We start from the raw sequence: 15,646 nt of genomic DNA, 5'->3' as shown, positions 1-15,646 counted from the left end.
CAGGGCGCTTACGATAGGCTATCCGTATGGCCATTATGTTCTGTCAGCACTGGCAGAGCCATACTGCTCCTTGTCGTCCACTTCGTTTCACTGCGCCCCCAACACGGATAATTGGCGCACCTGACCTTAAACTATGAGCAATCATTGAACAGGTGACAGTCGCTGTAGCCCTCGTTTCGATAAGAGAAGTTGCCCTCGCCAAGTATTGTTGAAGCATTGCCTCCAGCGACATATCCGCGGTTTAACTGACTATCTCTCGTCGCTCCAAGCCTCTTGTCTTCCTCTGAAGTTTTCTTTTGTTTGTAGTTCTGACCTCTGACGGGCCCTGCAACACTTCTTCAGCATGGTCAGAAAACGCTGCCGATTAGCTGACAAAACGTCAGCCAAACATTATAGTGCAGCACGCCACCCAGAATTTACAATTTTTCTAGAAGTCAGCCGGAAATCGTCCTTTTTTTTCTCTACAAATGATGTATGAAAGCAGAGAGAAAGCGCTTCAGGCGTGCAACTGATTCCCGTGATTCTGCTCGTACTTCACGGATTCTAAAATTGGAGAGGATGAAAGGGGAGGGGTGGCAGCCGATTTAGGATGCAATCAGCTTTTTTATTAAAGCCATCCTGTAATTACTTGGGAAAGTGATATGGGGGTTGCTTTAAAGGGACACTAAAGTGAAAGTAATCGTTAGGGCTTTTGCAGTAGTCAGAATGCCACCTTCACGAAGTCATTAAGGGCTTCCTCAGAAACGCTATATAGCCTCGAAAACGAAAAGCCGGTGGCAACGACTGCCATACGTTGCCGGCGCTACCGTTCACCGTTTTGCGTCTCATATATTTTGTTCACCTTGCACTCGGTTTTATTAAACCTGTTTGCGCCTTACCTTACCGTCAGAGCAGAGTCGCTTATTTGGTAAAAAAGCGAGGACTTGTGTACCTAGTTTCCAAATACATAGGACCTACATGGTGCGTTTTACTTGGAGCGCACCATGCTCCCCCTGTTTGCCCGTTTCCCTTTAAGGTATAGCTCTGCATTAGACACGTAGCACGCTGGCGTAAGTGGGCGAGACCCCCCCCCCCCCCACTCCCCTGACTTCCGATGTATCGCAGGTGTATATATAGAATGCAAACGCACAGACACGCACATACGGCATTGTTGAACACCCCCCACCTCACCCCCCTCAGAAAAAAAAACACGACTGGTGGCGCTACCGAGCCCCGCCGCGGTGGTCTAGTGGCTAAGGTACTCGGCTGCTGATCCGCAGGTCGCGGGTTCGATTCCCGGCTGCGGCGGCTGCATTTCCGATGGAGGCGGAAATGTTGTAGGCCCGTGTGCTCAGATTTGGGTGCACGTTAAAGAACCCCAGGTGGTGAAAATTTCCGGAGCCCTCCACTACGGCGTCTCTCATAATCATATGGTGGTTTTGGGACGTTAAACCCTACAAATCAATCATCATGGTGGCGCTACCGACGTGGTGTTTGGAAATCTGCGAGTGCATGTATCTAAAGGCTGTTGATCGGCAACTTCTTACTGACCTATTGTTCGCCGAAATAGACGGTACCCACTGCCGTCGCTGCTGGGGCTAACGGGAGCAGGCGGCGGTGGAGGAAGCTGCAGGATGGAGTGGGTGGCGCCGTTTTCTTTTGGGCAAGGAGAGAAAAACCGGTTCGTTGGGCAATATTGATTTCTTGGAGGGGGGGGGGGAGCAAACGGGAAGCAGCAGCGTCGTCGTGTTGTGCCGCCGCGCTCCTTCCTGTCTGCGCGGCCCTCCTCCTCACTGCCCAAGCGTCCCTACACGAGGGAGAAAGGAGTACCTCCCTTCTTTTGTCCGGAACGTTTTTTTTTTACCTCCTCCGTCGTCATTCTTTCCTTCTCGCCCTCGGGGGTATTTTTCATTCGCGCGTCCGCTGATGAATGTCCGCCCCAGGCACCCTCTCCTCGTCCGTGCTCGGGCAGATCGGTCCCTTCGCGCCCGCTTGCCGCCATCACCGCGCTGTGGCGCTGCTGTTCTGTAGAGCTGGCTACTGATGCGGACGCGGTAGGCCTGCTCGCCTCTCTGTTGCCTCGAGCGCCTCGCTTATTTTGCCGCTTACCTTTTTTTTTTTGTTTCAAATATCGGAGTCGCAACTGCGTGGGCAGCTGATAAACAAAGAAGCCTACTGCTCCTCCTCTTCCCCACGTGCCTCTCTCGCCTTTCGCATTGCGAGCGGTAGATATGGGCGGCATAATGGCCGCGTTTCCCGCTTGCTTGCCTGCTTGTCGTGGCATTCTAGCGCCTCCTAACGTGACTCCTGGAGCCTGATTGTGCTGCTGGGAACGTTGTGACTCACTCTTCTCGCGTTGCGCATGCACGGTTTGAAAGTCTGAAAGAAAAGGGCGTGATCTTTTTTTTTTTCTTTGTGTGTGTCGACCGTTACGTTCTCGTAATTAGAAACAGCGTTCCTCGCACTCCCTTTCCCTCTCTAGAACTTGCGTCGCTTCCAGCTGAACTCAAATGTGCATTGTGATGATAAATCTTCGGATGTACGTCGAGCGAATTCGGAATTCTCTTATCTAATTAGCCTGCAGTTCTGTTCTGTCGCACTTTTTTTTTTATTTGATCGATCGTGTCAGTGTGTTCTGCTGTTATTGTCGTAACTGACTCGGGTGCCTTGCATTATTAGATTGGAAGCGATAGGCTACCTCCGCTATATCGACCGAGATAGTCTTTATATATATATATATATATATATATATGTGTGTGTGTGTGTGTGTGTGTGTGTGTGTGTGTGTGTGTGTGTGTGTGTGTGTGTGTGTGTGTGTGTGTGTGTGTGTGTGTGTGTGTGTGTGACGCTATGATGAATGGGAGACGTGGCCTGACCCATACGCCATAATATTCTATTCTCTGACTTCTTCCTCAGCCTCTACCTTCAGTCATTACCTACTTACGTTGCACGATTCCCCTCCCCCCGAAAGAAGGCATGAATTATGAACAAGAAAAAGTAAAAAAGGAGAGGTTAGAAAGTCACGAATGTCAAAAGTCACAATTGGTTCTATGCTGCAGAGGAGTTCCGTAAACTTTCGAAGACTTCAGTGGAGACTGCAGCAGTCCGGTTAACGCAGGAGTTCTGGTGGGCGAGGCTGACTGTTGCGTTCTGGATGGCATAATCACACCTCTGTGATCTGCACTGGTGGTGACATGGGTTGAGTTCTTGCGAGGAACGGACAAGAGTGGGAGTCCCTGTAGCATTTGAAGTTCGGATGTTGAAGGCGTCGAGTTGCGTCTCGTGACGGGAACAGACGGTGTGCTTCTAGTTTGCATGTGCGATGGTCGCAGCTGATAAAATCAGAATGATGTCTTGGTCTCTGCGTTGTACATATGGTGCCTTCTCGTCTCTTTCGTCGTTTTCTGCTGTTTCGGAGCTGTATTCGTAGGCGCAGTCTTGATCTCTTGCGCCAAATGCGTTTCTGGCGCTGATCCCTTATGCGAAGATGCCTGACGTCTTGAATTTGTTTTAGGAGGCTTACTTTGCGTCGTCGTCCTTGTCGGTGTATCCGTTGGAGTGTCTGCGATTCTTGGACTTGCTTTTGCTGGCGTTGTTGATGTTGCTGTGGAACACATTGCGAATCCCTTATTTATTTATTTATTTATTTGTTTATTTAATACATACTGCGGACACTAAGTGGTCCAAGCAGGAAGGGCACGTCACGCATACCACAGACGTAATGACGTACATCATACGAAAAACACACTCTGTTTTACCCGCTACAATACACGTCGTTATGTAACAACATCACGCTTCGCTCTATACACTACAATACTTCTTGAACATCGCGCTGGTTTTCTTCACAACTTGACGTGGTGCCCAGTCGGCAGCTGGTGGTCTGTGGGCTGTTGTCATGCGCTTCGGGCAATGAATATAATGCTTCAGAGTTGGTAGAAAGTTCTTCAGAAGCTTCTTCTACCCTGTTCACTACGAGAGGCTCTTGCGCATTGCAGCGTGCGACGTTCGATGCGTCTGAGCCTTCGGTGTTGCTTCCACTGTCGAGTGAGTATGCATCGGATGGCGATGCATGAACCCGTGCGGAAGGAGCATGGCTCGACAGGGTATTTTCCCGATGCGCCAGGTCATCTACCATGAATACGGCGTCCTAAGGCAAATGGTGAGCGTTAGGAGCGCTTGAAGAACCGCATGATGAAAACCCAGGTGGTTGAGCAACGTCTCGGGTCATATGCTGAAGCGATGTCTTCGCAAATGCCGACTTTCGTACAGAAGGGAAGCGTGCTCGATGGCTGTGTTTTTCCCAAAATACGCATTGTCGTCTGCCACTGAACTCGTGTGCCACTTCGTCTTGTGCCAGAGGTCGAATCTTGTTGTGCGTTCGAATGGTTGAAGACTGCCTGTAAAATTGACTACTGAGTGCGGTTGTCTGTGGATGGTGGGTTACAAGCAAGTCTTCGTCGTAGTCGTCATTGTATTCTTTAAACCAAACGATCATTTCTTGTTTTATCTTTTCCCGTGACTCGTCGTTTTGAAATATGTGGGTGAGGTAGAATTTGAAGGCCTCACCGGAGACGTAGTCGGTAAAGTTGGCGACCATCTCCCGTTCCGACCATGATGCAGCGGTTGCATGGTGCTCGAACAGGTCGAACCGGTCCTGTACAGGTCCATCGTCCGCTGCTCCGGTGTACATGGGGATGTCAAGGTCGGCCGATGAATCAGTCATGGTGCTGGTCGCTGTGTGCGGTCAGGAGACGATTCCGTAGTCGATGTATGGTCAGGGCGTCTTGTGGAGAACTGTGTCGACGATGAGACACTGGATGAAGTGGCTGGGAGGTCTTCATCCTGTCGGCTCGTGTGACGCTATGATGAATGGGAGACGTGGCCTGGCTGATGCTGATGCTGATGACCTCTGATGGATGGCGCTTACCCACAAAGGGGGATGGGCCAAGAACCGGGCGGCAGGATACTTAAATGAAACTAAAATGAAAATGAAGCCAATCTGAAAAAGTAGCTTAAAATAATACTACCAAAAAGCAAAAATGTTGGCTGAGCAAGCGGTCAAACCATCTTTTGTTTTTGAAAGACATAACTACGAATTATAAACTAAAGATCTGAAAAGGTAGGGGTTCACTAGCATGGTAATCTTTTAGTTGCGTTGATGTAATCAAACACAGCGGAGCATACATCCCTGTGGCAGTAACCAAATGAAGTTCCGCCAAGTGATAAAATTACTGGTAGATTTCATACCGCCATGGTTATTCTATTCTCCGACTTCTTCTTCCTCAGCCTCTACCTTCAGTCAATACCTACTTACGTTATATATATATATATATATATATATATATATATATATATATATATATATATATATATATATAGTCCAGCCGTGGAGTCCTATACAACCTGAGATTATGGAGTAATAGCTAAGCGGCTCAGCGGGCCTAGCGAACGAGCGGAGACGCAAGCTGCGCGGCACGCTAAGCGAGACAGCTATTTTACGGAGCGAGCCGCTCGGCCGCTCATTTTGTCTCCTCAGCGAAGCGTGCCTAGCGGACCAGCATGCGAGCGCTCTCCAGACAAAGCCTCTGCTCGATCCATAGCCTCCTAAATGGCGGGCGCGCGGTGGATCTCGGAGGCCATGCTCTATCTACAGTAACTTCAACCGTGCTCGACAGGTGGCGCAACCATGCGCTCCGCTGTAATGCCCCTAGAACTTTACGCCGCCGTCTTCGCTGAAATAAGCGGAGCGGTTGCTCGGCTTTTATTTTATTGTTCATTGTGTCTTGCGCTCCACTGGCTCTTCCGCAGGGCCCGCGGGCCGCTCAGCTATCACTCTCCAATGAAGCGCAAGCTCCGCCCACAGTCGTCGCGATGCCACCGCTAAAGGATTTGCATCCAATCACATTCGCTCGTTTCTGTGACGTCGAATTTTTTCGCGTATTTCAGGTTGGTCAGGTGCCCGCGTAGGCACATGTTGGCGTCGCCTGTTTCCGGCCAGAAAACTTCAGCTCCCTGCCAAATTTCAGTGATCATTCTGACATCGCATATATATATATATATATATATATATATATATATATATATATATATATATATATATATATATATATATATATATATATATATATATATATATATATATATATATATATATATATAGTAAGGAATTTTTAATGTTGCATAGTAACTACATTTACACTACCACCGAAAGTGTGCTTACTGTTCGAATCAAAACCACTTTTTGCATTTGTTCGAATGCCATTCAGCAGTTCAATGGCAGGCGCGGCGCACGACACCGTTCTGGCGGAGGGGGGAGGGGGGGGGCTATGCCTTCTTAGCTTGTACCGACATTGATTGAATATGAAGTACAAAGCTTCAACCCCCCGAAATTTGCACGTTTTGTATTTTAAGTACGCAAATACGGTAACTTGCAAAAAGCCTCCCCCCCCCGGTCCGCCTTTTCTGCTCCAAATAATTTAATCGTTCCGCACCGTGGCCATGTGGCAAGAACCTCCGGCGTCCTCAGTTTTTTTTTTCCCCTCGTCAGTGTCAATATAATATATTCAGACTGGCATTATATAAAGTGGGGGAACATGATTCACACTGACTATAATAATAAAGTCTGCAGAAGTCTCAATGTAACCGCCTGTTGCCTGTTAAGTCTAGGACTGCGGGGTTTCGATTTATCGTAGTAAGTGTGCATGGGGGCTTGCTCGGTTTAGAACACATTCTCTGGCGCTGCTCGGCAATGGCCGGTGCGGCATCTCGCGGTGAACAGTGGTGGCAGCGAATGCTGCACAGTGACGCGGTGGCGGACCAACTATGGGCTCTCCAGAGCGCCCGTGCGGTGGCAGAGGGGCTCGGTCTCTCTGTCCCGACGTGGGAGCAGCCAGCATCAGTCCTGGAATGATCCTCAGGACTTCAATAAAGTTCTCCATACCATACCATACCATATAATAATAAAACAAAAAAAAAAAAGGTTTGGAGCTCGCGAAGGCCACCGAAGGCGGATTACACTGCGTAGTCGCCGGTTCGGTCTGTGCCGGTGGCAAGTCATCTTGTCGTCCGCTTTTCTTTCTTCACATTTGCATTACAAATACTTCTAATAACATGCCCTTTTCCTTGGCACAGTTGTCTGTTAGCTCTCATTAATATTGTGTCCAGCAAAGAAAACGATTTATTGATTATTACACTTCTTTCCTTCATTGGCGTGGTGATAAGCGACTTCTGGGAAAATGTATAGGGCGAAATTGAAGCTTCTGGACATGTGTATTTAACAAAGTATTACTCTGTTCTGATGCGCACGTTGTAATGGATCGCTGCTCTCTGGTTTGTCGGGAACAAGGAGTCAAATAATGATGGTTTAGTTTGGCCGCGTTGTTCGTTGTTCGGGCTTCCGGCTCATTCAGCTGTTCGATGAACGAAGGGAAAACAATATCAATGAACGTAAAATAGATGTAACATCCGGTTTATTATTTTAGCGCTTCGATCAGCGAAGCTTCGACGACGTGGCGGTGTAAGCGATAGCGTTTCTCTCTCTCTCTCTCTCTCTCTCTTTCTACGGCACTGCTGCTTTCCATTGCGTATAGGCCGTTTGCTGCTGCTATAGCCTTCGAAAAAAAAAAAAAAAAGAAAGACGTTCCGCTGTCGCATGCAGATTGCCTTCGCTCAGCGCACTGGTTAACGATTTGGCAACTCGTCACGGTTCTCATAAACCATTTTTTCTTTATCTTTTTTATGTTTACTGTAAAAAAAAAGCACGAGAGGAGTTCTGTACTTGTTCAGTTTTTCATTCGCTGCAGTTGAAAGCTGTTAACTTGAAGCAACTCGTTCATTTTTTTAAATTTATTTTGCTCGTATCCTTCGGTGCTTCTTTATCGGTGGGCTTTCAACTAGAAGTAATTCGCTCCTGTTTTACGCTATCAACTCTCCGAACTTGTCGCACGCATTCGTATTCCATCGTTTTTTTTTTCTCTCTTCGCGTTTTTGTTCTTCCAAATTTATCGAGGAATTCCACTCCCGTCTGAAATCGGTTTGTTTGACCATTTCTTTCCATCAAATTTGGTTCGTCTAGTCGAAGTAGTGATTAGGCTATAACGTAATGTTATCTCGAATGTTCTGCGCTTTTTCTTATTTATATTCGTGTGGCTGTTTTTGTTCCTTAGGTTTTGACACCCATACGCAAACTTCAAACTTTCTTTGTCAAGTAGGGTGAAATAGGCTATACGCGCGTTTGAGAAGCGTGGGGCTTAATATTTTTTGGGACTTTGAAAGTATACGCACCTCAGCTCACCTTTCTAAAGGGCATAGATGTGTTATATGTTTTATTTCTGTCCTTGAAACGTATTAACGTTGAATGAACACTCACCAGTGGTGCATACTATTCATAACGTGAAATCAAAGTTTTTCTCTATATAATATATATGTCGCTTATCATGAAATGGCTTTTACTAAGCACAATGCGTCGTTTATCCGTAACTTGTACAAGTGTAAACGCTCTTTTGTTTATTTTTTTTTTTTTTACTAAACGGGATTTCGTCGAACCCTGTGTTTTCAACCTGTTCGCCGCTGCTGCGCCTTTGACGCTCCTCGGACGCATTTTCTGCGCTCCCAGCAGGTTTCAGCGGCTGCAGAGAGGGAAAGGTCGGCTGTAAAACGTTGACTGTCGCGCCCAGCTGACCTCAGAGGAATTTACGTGCATACGAAATTTAATTCGAAGTTTTAAGTGAATGCTCGAGCTCATTTTTAGGCCAGTGTTGTGAAAGGCGACGCTCGGTCCGAGCGTGATCAGTCAGTCCACTCTCCACTGTCGTCATGAAGGAGCAGATGTCTCTTTTACGCTATTGTTGGTCCTCAAATCGAAGTGAAATGGCAGAAATACTGCGACATGCGACGGAGACCTTATCGTGGTGATCGCCAAGAGTATCACCTTTTAGTTCGACGGTTCGTGAACTCTGTGAGTTTGATGCGAAAAGTAAAATGTACAACGCAGCCAATGAAGCGGCTGAAGTTGTCGCCTGCTTGGCGGGGGCAACGGAGGTCAAAATGTTCGCCGCGAGAATCGTTGCTACCGTTACTTGAGAACTGCGAGCTCTAATTCTACTTTCGCAGGCGAAAAGGAGCATCAGCTTTTCAAATTTATCGGGAGTTATGTCTGCAGTGATGAGTGAAGAAGAGGATAGGAAATGGTGCCGATACTGTCACAAAAGGTCGCACCAATTGCACAACGAAGAACGGACGGGCAGGCTCAGCATCAAGACCAGTGAAAGTGTCCGACACATGGACCGAGAATTGCGTTTGGATCACACCACTGACAATTAATTAGTAATCTGTCGAGTAGATTTCCTTTTTGTTGACCGCTTTACCGCTTGCACGATTGTGACTAAAATGTTGGGAATTCGCATTGTGTACTAGCTGTATACCTAACATGCGTACCGACAGCTCAAGCAGCTAAACATTTACAGGCGGCGAACTTCTATATATGCAGAGATACTAAAGACATTGGTGCAGTGGTACGAAAAATGGTTAGAAGTGCAGGGTGATTAAGTAGAAAAGTGAACTATGGTTTTACTAAGCTCGCCAATAAAGACTTTTACTAACGAATATTTATTTTCTGGGGACCAAACGGCCTTTACGTTTCGGATGGCCCTCGTATGTCTGCCTTGGTGGAACACTGGCTATGGTGCTGCGCTGCTAACGCAACACTCTTTAAAAAAAAAAAGTTTGTAAAAAGCTTGTAACCACGAGCAAAATGTTAGTTACTGCAGCTGTTACTAACCTTCTTGGGCCATTACTAACATTTCACGATCATTTTGCTACCAGCGTTAGCAAATGCTGGAAGGTTGCAATGATTACTACGTTTTGCGCACGTTTAGTACCTTTCCGTCATGCATGCATTTGATAAACTTGTTAAACAAACCTTAGAGGTTGGTACTACGACTGTCTAACAACCTATTTAGTAGTACGGGCATGCATTCAAGTTCATTGAGACAATATATGTAAGCTTACTGCCCAATCTTATGTCTTGTATATTAGACTATGTTGAGGAGGTATTATGCAAAATAGACATAACTAGTTGTTTTTTCTTAATATGCTTGATTAAAAGTCCTACACTATGTTACCTCGCGCATCCAAAAAAATACGTTTTACATATGAAGCAGTCTAACTTAAATTATACATTCTACAGCATAGCCGCCCACCGGCATCAGGTGCATTCCCCAATGTTATGGCTATAAATACTCCGGAAATCGCTTATATTTGTGTGTGTGTGTGTGTGTGTGTGTGTGTGTGTGTGTGTGTGTGTGTGTGTGTGTGTGTGTGTGTGTGTGTGTGTGTGTGTGTGTGCTGTTCTCCTTTAAGACATGTGCGTAATTACTCAGTGATTCATCAAAGTGTTGATGTTGCCAATACGACCGTTCTAAAACAGGTGATTCGTGAGGCAACGTGATCGCGTCTAGTACTATTTTTTTTTGCTAGCAACCACGTTAGTAACCATTACTAACTGCGTTAGTAACGGTGGAGGTAGTAACGGTTACTAAACTAACTTCACTTACTAATTGGTTAGTAACATATGTGACAAGTACGTAGTACACGGAAGTTTGTAAGTACTACAACCTTCTTTTTTTTTTTTAAGAGTGAAAGAACGTGGGTTTGATTCCTGCCGCGGCGGTCGCATTTCTATAGACGTGAAATGGCAGAGGTCCGTGTACTTTAACCTACCAGTGCACGTTAAAGAACACCAGATGGCCAAAATTTCCGGAGCCTTCCATTTGGCGTCTCTCATAATCATATCGTGGTCTTGGGGGTGTTTAACCTCGGATAATAAATTATTAATGTCCTCGTTCCTTCTTTCGTTCTTTGTTTCGTTGGTTCTTTCCTTATTTCTCTTTCTTCTCCGGAAACGCAAACGGTAGCTGCGTGTACCGCTATGCCGCACACGGCACGCATGTCGCGTAATTTATTTTAATGGAACTGTGCTACACGGGCCGCGGTTTGAACAGCAAGCAGCCTGCGGTACCGCCTCTGTTTGTTGAGGGAGAGAGTGCACATGTCTCGCGAAGAACTATCCCCGTGCGCTCCCCGCGATGTGGCCTTTCTGTGCGAAAAATAAGAAGCAGAAAACGGCACAGAGAAAGCTTATCGCTCGTGGCAAAATGGGGTACGAGTGATTTCGTGGGCCGTCTTATACCATGCTGGACGACGGGGCTTTATTATTTCATTCATTTATTGCATCCTTAAAGGCCCGAGGGCATTACATAGGGGGGGGGGGGGCAAAAAATACGCTGTGAGTGTGTATAATTCAAGTTGAACAAATTATTATAAACAGTACAGTTCTAATATGGTAGTTTGGTAAAAAATGACAACAAAAATTAATCAAATAACACACAAAGGAAACGCTTTGGCTGGGAATTAGAGATGGTTCACCGTTGGCCCGACGTGACGTTCAACCTGCCAACTCCAACCGGACGGCATCCCATACTGTGAGCTGATTTAGCTCGATCATTGACCCGCAAATAGATGGTCAAGAACCCGGCCCCGGTGCGACTAAAACAGCTGCTGCTGCGTGGCGTGGGCGCTTTCAGCTGTGTATAGAGATGGGTGCGTCATTTGCCGTGACGCGAGCGCCGCGGCCGGAATGGATGGACGTGTCGTGCCGCGTTGTATGACTTCGTTGCGTCATCTTTGAACGCGTAAAGGCGACGTTTAAGCTAAGGTTGGGTGGCTATAGTACCATTCAGGTTGGGCACGTAGCGGTGATAATGTGGACGCTTTCGAAATTAGCCATATTGACAAACTGCATAATGGCGGAACTTCAAGCCAATAAGAGAAGCTGTAGCAGCCGTCTGGGCCCATCGGAGATGGCATCACAATAATGATATGTGGTGTTTTACATCCCAAAACCAAGATATGATTATGATAGACGTCGTAGTGAAGGGCTCCGGAAATTTCGACCACCTGGTGCTCTTTAATGTGCACTGACATCGCACGTACAGAACACACTCCTTCACCGTTTCGCCTTCATCGAAATGCGAAGGCCGGAATCGAACCCGTGACCTTTGGGTCAGCAGCCGAGAGCACCTTAGCCGCTGCTCCACCGCTGCGGACGGAGATGACACCAAGTGGATCATCCACTTGTTTTTTTTCGCGACGCGATTGCGCATGCGCCCTTCCCCTAGCGGCGAAGTCGCGAAGCGCCTCTTGATCTCGGAGGCTTTCGTTCTGGCGATAGCAGTTGTCTCGGCCCCTTGGCCAGAACTGTAGATGGCAGTTTTGGAAAATGAAAAGGGCGGATTGGACACGATCCCAGATTTTTGAACGTGGCGTGCACGTGCAGGAGTCTCTTTTAGACTTGAACAGGTATGCGCCCGCCCTCTCTGCCGCGGCGTTGCGTGCGGAGTCGAGCGCGAGACGCGTCCGTTGCGTGACTCGGTGAAACAGTTTGACGAATGTCCGTCCCCTCGCCGCAGACGATGATTGCTAGTGCGAGCTGCCCTCCTTTCGCACTGGCCCGCCCTAACGAGACGGCGTACCTATTTACTATATATCCCAGGACATAACTCGAAACGTGAAGTGCTGTTACGTTAACGGGTGGTTTTGCTAAAGAATACTGCCAATAGTGTTTTGCTGTCAATTTGAAAAAAAAAAAGATTCTTGTGAATATTATATCACTGAAGATAGAAGCGAGAATGTGTTCTTGTGCGAACGAGCTGCCCCTTTACGTTATTGGTGGTCGTGAAATCGCGGTGAAATGACAGAAGTGCTGTGACTTATGGCCGTGTGTAACATGTGAAAGGTAGACGTGAATGAATGGAGCAAATACGTGTTAAGAGAACCCGATCTGAAAGCCTCGCCACGGTGGTCTAGTGGCCAAGGTACACGGCTGCTGACCCGGAGGTCGTGGGTTCGAATCCCGGCTGCGGATGCCGCATTTCCGATGGAGGCGGAAATATTGTAGGCCCGTGTGCTCAGATTTGTGTGCACATTAAAAGAACCACAGGTGGTCGAAATTTCCGGAGCCCTCCACTACGGCGTCTCTCATAATCATATGGTGGTTTTGGGACGTTGAACCCCACATATCAATCAATCAACCCGATCTGCAATTTCTAAGGATGCACATGCTCTGCGGTTCAGCTGCAAGCGGTGAAGTTTTTGCGGCTGACTAGTAGTCCTGACAAGCGACGGGCTGACAAATGGACCATCGAGCGTCTCAGTTTGGACCGTTTACGTCCAATATGAATATGTTATAGCGATGCTTTATTCTATAAGAGCTGAATTCTTATCATGCACCACTCGCGGCCGGCTAATCCCGTTCATAACGTGGACGGACTGTCGCTGTTCTGGCGACAAGCTTAGCACGCAAAGGCATCATATCAGAAAACACATTACTTCAAAAATTTCGGCTCAGCTCAAACGTGGTTCGACCCGTTCCTTTGAAGGCATAAGTGGGCGTGCTGTTCTCGCGGGCGCTGCAGCCGTGTTTGCGTAAGAAGCCACTGTATTTGCTCTGCTCTCGGGGTCTCCCCAACTGCTATACTCGTATACATCTTTTATTTATAGCGAAAAAGCACCTCCTCCTCGCTCTGTCTCCGTGCGTGTGCACGAGCAGCCGCCGTGTTTCTTTTTTTTTTTTTTCTTTTTTTGTATCGATTCGAGCCACGCGTCATATACTGCAGAAGCCCGGTCTTGTTTCATTGCGGGCAATGCGACCTCCGATTATACAATCCTATTTCATGTTTGTGAACATGGGTTGGCGCCGTGGGCATACTGAGGCGCTTGTAGCGACTAGAAGCGAAAGTTCGGCTAGTTGGTGGTTCATGACGGACGGCTCGTCCCCGACGCGCTGTGCTCGGAGGCAGTTTTGCAGCTGGTGTGCCAGCTGTGACGTGATTATAGAGGGTGGTGGCGAGCGTTGGGCTTGGTGGCGTTACGGCTTGGTGGCGTTAGTTAGCCACCGCCCGATCTAAAGGGTACAGCCATATCAATCAATCCATCCATCCATCCAGGGCGAAGTCTACGTGCCGCGATGTCGCTAGAAACGTCTCAGTATGCCTATGGTGCCTACGCATGTTTAAAAACATGGACTATGTCTATGTTTACACCCGAGCAGCATATTTGTACAGGCAAAAAACAACAAAACTGTGTGATGCTTTTATACGGTCTTCTGATCTGCTCTTATTGGGCAGTTTATGTATCGTATACATTAGGAAACTCACATTCCAAATGAATACAGAGGTATTTGTATTTTGATGAGGCAATATGAAGCCAGAATTTTTGTGCATATGTGATGATGAGGATGGCTATGAGGCAGCACCTTCTCTCTCCCTGCTTTTGCACTCCCTCCCCTTTCCTAACGCCGAGTAGTAGGCCATAAAATGGATGCAGGCCGACCTCGCAGCTTTTCTGCTACGATAAACATCTCTCTCTCTCTCTCTCTCTCTCTCTCTCTCTCTTGCGTATACATGACCTTATAAGGTTCAACTTGCATTCATGCATGGCAGCGTGCCACTATATTTTTGTACTCTTATAGGGTAGTTGCGGTTTTATATGGACCCTTGTGTAGGAATTATATACGTTCACATGTGGCTATATATAAAGCGCATAAGGAGCCATGTATGGTACCTTGGTATGGGTTGAGGTTTCTCAGTCCTGGAATCGCGGGCCTGTGGCATTGAGATGCGTGCGATTACCTGTTTGTATGCTCGGCACATGCGCTTCGTCTGTCGTGGAAAGAGTCAAATGCGAGCGTGTTGTGTTGTCTTCCTGCAGCCCGAGGAGCCGGAAGAAGAAGCAGCACAGCGGCGGAATAATCGCCTTCTTCTCCGGCGGCGGCCGCTGTCCACCGCCGATGGGGAGCCATGGGGAAAGGGGGAAGCCGGGCGGCTGACGCGTGCTTCTCGGACAGCAGCCCTCTTCTGGCGCCGGCCGTTCGCCGGTGAGAACCCCTCGCTCTCTCTCTTTCCTCCTTACTGATCGATGGTGTCGGAAATGGTCACAGAACTCAGTTTCAGCAATGGTAACGTAGTTCAAAAGAAGAAAAAAAGTGCCGCCATATCCACGAAGTGAATGATGATGAGTGGGCGAAGCTCCGGAGGTAAACCTGGTAAACCATGAATCCTCTGTACATTTTGCCCACTCGATTTTATTACATCGCTCCCCCTAGCGTACGTCGCCGCACTAAATCGAACGATTGCCTTCAACCAATGACACGCGCCATATGTGACATCATTCCTATTTTATAAGATCTCGCGTCTTTCATCAACTACAAGTACCGCTTTCTAGTTTATAACATCTTGCATCTTTTCATCATCAGCTACAAGTACCACCATCTAGTAAACACTACAAGAACTAAACAAGAGGTGGCTACATACAGGAGACGGTACCGCCATCTAGTGAACACTGCAAGAACTAAACTAGAGGTGGCTACATACAGGGGACGGTACCGCCATCTAGTGAACACTGCAAGAACTAAACTAGAGGTGGCTACATACAGGGGACGCACAGCCCACGCCCTAAGGAGCTTCGCCCCTAAAAAAGAAATGGGGCGGGTGAGGAGGGGAGGGGGCTGGCGTGAGAGAATCGGGAGGGGAACAGGCACGCGGAGTGCTAAACCGCTGGCTATTTAAGTCCTCTATAGAATGTATCCCAAAGCGGTGCGCAATTTCACAAA

At 47.6% G+C, this 15,646-nt stretch overlaps 1 protein-coding gene across 3 annotated transcripts in view; it reads left to right on the top strand.

Annotated features, from left to right (window-relative positions):
- Nucleotides 1-15,646, top strand: part of LOC119180454 (uncharacterized) — a 70,125-nt gene that overhangs the window by 38,799 nt on the left and 15,680 nt on the right. For 2 of the 3 annotated variants that reach the window (XM_037431635.2, XM_075889090.1), the window contains exon 2: nucleotides 14,746-14,911. The exons of the other annotated variant lie outside the window; for it this stretch is intronic. The gene's annotated coding sequence lies outside the window, so the exon portion shown is untranslated. The remainder of the gene's footprint in view (nucleotides 1-14,745; nucleotides 14,912-15,646) is intronic. 3 annotated transcript variants of the gene reach the window in all.

Source organism: Rhipicephalus microplus, chromosome 3 (genome assembly GCF_043290135.1).
Source record: "Rhipicephalus microplus isolate Deutch F79 chromosome 3, USDA_Rmic, whole genome shotgun sequence".
Classification (NCBI taxonomy): Eukaryota; Metazoa; Arthropoda; class Arachnida; order Ixodida; family Ixodidae; genus Rhipicephalus; species Rhipicephalus microplus.
The sequence above is the reverse complement of the archived record's forward strand: the minus strand, read 5'-3'. Positions and strand labels throughout refer to the sequence as shown.